The sequence below is a fragment of the Somniosus microcephalus genome, unplaced genomic scaffold (genome assembly GCF_052327205.1).
Source record: "Somniosus microcephalus isolate GS21.2 unplaced genomic scaffold, FLI_Smic_1.0 unresolved_chr5, whole genome shotgun sequence".
NCBI lineage: Eukaryota > Metazoa > Chordata > Chondrichthyes > Squaliformes > Somniosidae > Somniosus > Somniosus microcephalus.
In genome coordinates, this window is record NW_028225183.1 from 3581758 (window position 1) to 3586766 (window position 5009).

Consider the following 5009-nt stretch of genomic DNA (forward strand, 5'->3'; position numbering starts at 1 on the left):
ACTGCTCTTTCAAAGAGATAGCACAGGCACGATTGGCCGAATGGCCTCCCACCGTGCTGCCAGCCTCCATGAATGCATGACACTGAGATGGATATCTGAGACATACCCACACAAAGAGAGCACATACGGGTATTTTGTGTGTGTTTGCTGCTTTGTCTCAAGCACTGCATAACCATTTCCTGGACAATGTCGTGGATATTATGATGTTCAGTTTTCACTTCCCCGACGGCTTCTCTCTGACTTTATGACTCTGTCTCTGAGAAAAGCATAGAAGGAAATATATGGCAAATGGACCCCTTCCCGCACTTGATGCTGTGGCTTAGTGAACATGTCCTTTGTGTTCTCGTCTAAAAGATGTCATCTTGTACGAAAAGTTTGCCTGGCGTGAAAGTGATCTGAATTTCAAAGCAGCAAGGAGGAAAGTCTGCGTTACTCTGCTTGCTGGCAGGCAGCTTCTTGCAGCTTCTTGCAGCTTCCCTGGTGGTCTAGTGGTTTGGATTCGGCGCTTTCACCGCCGCGGCCCGGGTTCGATTCCCGGTTAGGGAATAGTGCGTTTTGAGGCTGTTTGAAATGCCTCCAATCAATGCACCCGCGCGAAGCAATGTCTGCTCCTGATCAACCTTTGCAATTTCAACACTGCTGATGCCTCAACAGGTGCGCAATGCACTTCCTTGCCATTTGTAAAATGCCTGCTGTTTCAAAGTCAGCAGGAAATTACATTTGGGACGAGACAATTTAAACGTGTACATGCCCACATTTAACTGCAGCTGACAGTGTCAGAACAGTCACGGTTATTATCAAACTTCCATGTATTTTCTTGCAGGCTGCACCCCCCTAACAAACATAGCTTATCACAGCACGGCTATCAATCAACTCAACGCCAGTTTGAAGAAGGCAACATTTGAAAGTTAGCAACGTGTGCAAAACTTTAGTGAGAGAGAGTTGGGCCGTGATAACATTTCTAAGCAGTAAGATATTCAGTAGGCCTGAGCCCTTGCTGCGTAATACAATTCTCCCCATACTGATTCTGCTATCTTCAATTGGTCTCCTCTGGTTACCGTCATTCCTGCCACTGGCAAGCGTTTCTCCTTATTACCTCAATCAAATCCTCTTGTAATTTTGAAAGCCTCTTATTAAATTTCCTCTTAACCATCTGAGGAAAACAATCACAAACTCTCAACATAACTGAAGTTCCTTATCCCTCGGACCACTCTGCAAGACGTCAAACTGACTGTCTCGCTCTGTATGTCTATCTTTGTCTCCCTCTTTGTCCCTGTCTCTCTCTGTATAGGATTCTGAGGGTGCTTGACAGGATAGATGCAGGGAGGATGTTTCCCCTCCTGGGGGAATCTACAACTAGGGGGCAAAGCTCCAGGATATCCGGTCGCCCATTTAAAACGGAGATGAGGAGGAATTTGTTCTCTCAGAATGTCGTGAATCTTTGGAATCCTCTACCCCAGAGAGCTGTGGAGGCGGAGCCACTGAATATATTCAAGGTGGAGATAGACATATATTTGAGCTGCAGTGGAGTCAAGGGTTATGGGGAGCGGGCAGGAAAGTGGCGTTGAGTACAAGATCTGATCAGCCATGATCTTATTGAATGGCGGGGCAGGCTCGAGGGGCCGAATGGCCCACTCCTGCTCCTATTCCTTCTGTTCTTATTCTTATTTCTGTCCCTTCTGCCTCTGTTCACAGGTCGATTTTTGCTCTGACAGATTCGGCACCTTTCAGTTCCTCGTTAGTATAGTGGTGAGTATCCCCGCCTGTCACGCGGGAGACCGGGGTTCAATTCCCCGACGGGGAGAATTTTTAACATCCCCAATTTTAAACCTTTGGGCAGCTCCTTAAAAAGACCCTGGGAAAAGTTGAATAGAACAAAATGAACGAAAATAATTTTAAAATATGTACATGACGAAATTTATAACAACTCCCTGCACCAGTTCCTCGTTAGTAGAGTGTTCTCCTTCTGTTTGCCTGTTGTGTGGGGCTCTGAGGAGGGAGAGAGAAAATGAGATAACAGCGGGAGAAAGCACGACTACTCTTTCAAAGAGACAGCACAGGCACGATTGGCCGAATGGCCTCCCACCGTGCTGCCAGCCTCCATGAATGCATGACACTGAGATGGATATCTGAGACATACCCACACAAAGAGAGCACATACGGGTATTTTGTGTGTGTTTGCTGCTTTGTCTCAAGCACTGCATAACCATTTCCTGGACAATGTCGTGGATATTATGATGTTCAGTTTTCACTTCCCCGACGGCTTCTCTCTGACTTTATGCCTCTGTCTCTGAGAAAAGCATAGAAGGTAATATATGGCAAATGGACCCCTTCCCGCACTTGATGCTGTGGCTTAGTGAACATGTCCTTTGTGTTCTCGTCTAAAAGATGTCATCTTGTACGAAAAGATTGCCTGGCGTTAAAGTGATCTGAATTTCAAAGCAGCAAGGAGGAAAGTCTGCGTTGCTCTGCTTGCTGGCAGGCAGCTTCTTGCAGCTTCCCTGGTGGTCTAGTGGTTAAGATTCGGCGCTTTCACTGCCGCGGCCCGGGTTCGATTCCCGGTTAGGGAACAGTGCGTTTTGAGGCTGTTTGAAATGCCTCTAATCAATGCACCCGCGCGAAGCAATGCCTGCTCCTGATCAACCTTTGCAATTTCAACACTGCTGCTGCCTCAACAGGTACACAATGCACTTCCTTGCCTTTTGTAAAATGCCTGCTGTTTCAAAGTCAGCAGGAAATTACATTTGGGACGAGACAATTTAAACGTGTACATGCCCACATTTAACTGCAGCTGACAGTGTCAGAACATTCACGGTTATTATCAAACTTCCATGTATTTTCTTGCAGGCTGCACCCCCCTAACAAACATAGCTTATCACAGCACGGCTATTAATCAACTCAACGCCAGTTTGAAGAAGGCAACATTTGAAAGTTAGCAACGTGTGCAAGACTTTAGTGAGAGAGAGTTGGGCCGTGATAACATTTCTAAGCAGTAAGATATTCAGTAGGCCTGAGCCCTTGCTGCGTAATACAATTCTCCCCATACTGATTCTGCTATCTTCAATTGGTCTCCTCTGGTTACCGTCATTCCTGCCACTGGCAAGCGTTTCTCCTTATTACCTCAATCAAATCCTCTTGTAATTTTGAAAGCCTCTTATTAAATTTCCTCTTAACCATCTGAGGAAAACAATCACAAACTCTCAACATAACTGAAGTTCCTTATCCCTCGGACCACTCTGCAAGACGTCAAACTGACTGTCTCGCTCTGTATGTCTATCTTTGTCTCCCTCTTTGTCCCTGTCTCTCTCTGTATAGGATTCTGAGGGTGCTTGACAGGATAGATGCAGGGAGGATGTTTCCCCTCCTGGGGGAATCTACAACTAGGGGGCAAAGCTCCAGGATATCCGGTCGCCCATTTAAAACGGAGATGAGGAGGAATTTGTTCTCTCAGAATGTCGTGAATCTTTGGAATCCTCTACCCCAGAGAGCTGTGGAGGCGGAGCCACTGAATATATTCAAGGTGGAGATAGACATATATTTGAGCTGCAGTGGAGTCAAGGGTTATGGGGAGCGGGCAGGAAAGTGGCGTTGAGTACAAGATCTGATCAGCCATGATCTTATTGAATGGCGGGGCAGGCTCGAGGGGCCGAATGGCCCACTCCTGCTCCTATTCCTTCTGTTCTTATTCTTATTTCTGTCCCTTCTGCCTCTGTTCACAGGTCGATTTTTGCTCTGACAGATTCGGCACCTTTCAGTTCCTCGTTAGTATAGTGGTGAGTATCCCCGCCTGTCACGCGGGAGACCGGGGTTCAATTCCCCGACGGGGAGAATTTTTAACATCCCCAATTTTAAACCTTTGGGCAGCTCCTTAAAAAGACCCTGGGAAAAGTTGAATAGAACAAAATGAACGAAAATAATTTTAAAATATGTACATGACGAAATTTATAACAACTCCCTGCACCAGTTCCTCGTTAGTCGAGTGTTCTCCTTCTGTTTGCCTGTTGTGTGGGGCACTGAGGAGGGAGAGAGAAAATGAGATAACAGCGGGAGAAAGCACGACTGCTCATTCAAAGAGATAGCACAGGCACGATTGGCCGAATGGCCTCCCACCGTGCTGCCAGCCTCCATGAATGCATGACACTGAGATGGATATCTGAGACATACCCACACAAAGAGAGCACATACGGGTATTTTGTGTGTGTTTGCTGCTTTGTCTCAAGCACTGCATAACCATTTCCTGGACAATGTCGTGGATATTATGATGTTCAGTTTTCACTTCCCCGACGGCTTCTCTCTGACTTTATGCCTCTGTCTCTGAGAAAAGCATAGAAGGAAATATATGGCAAATGGACCCCTTCCCGCACTTGATGCTGTGGCTTAGTGAACATGTCCTTTGTGTTCTCGTCTAAAAGATGTCATCTTGTACGAAAAGATTGCCTGGCGTTAAAGTGATCTGAATTTCAAAGCAGCAAGGAGGAAAGTCTGCGTTGCTCTGCTTGCTGGCAGGCAGCTTCTTGCAGCTTTCCTGGTGGTCTAGTGGTTAAGATTCGGCGCTTTCACTGCCGCGGCCCGGGTTCGATTCCCGATTAGAGAACAGTGCGTTTTGAGGCTGTTTGAAATGCCTCCAATCAATGCACCCGCGCGAAGCAATGCCTGCTCCTGATCAACCTTTGCAATTTCAACACTGCTGCTGCCTCAACAGGTACACAATGCACTTCCTTGCCTTTTGTAAAATGCCTGCTGTTTCAAAGTCAGCAGGAAATTACATTTGGGACGAGACAATTTAAACGTGTACATGCCCACATTTAACTGCAGCTGACAGTGTCAGAACAGTCACGGTTATTATCAAACTTCCATGTATTTTCTTGCAGGCTGCACCCCCCTAACAAACATAGCTTATCACAGCACGGCTATCAATCAACTCAACGCCAGTTTGAAGAATGCAACATTTGAAAGTTAGCAACGTGTGCAAGACTTTAGTGAGAGAGAGTTGGGCCGTGATAACATTT

The 5009-nt window shown here is 46.5% G+C and overlaps 1 non-coding gene across 1 annotated transcript; it reads left to right on the forward strand.

Moving 5' to 3' along the window:
• Positions 1-474: 474 nt before the first annotated feature.
• Positions 475-546, forward strand: trnae-uuc (transfer RNA glutamic acid (anticodon UUC)). The gene has a single exon. It is a non-coding gene; the product is annotated as a tRNA-Glu (tRNA).
• The last annotated feature ends 4463 nt before the right edge of the window (positions 547-5009 follow it).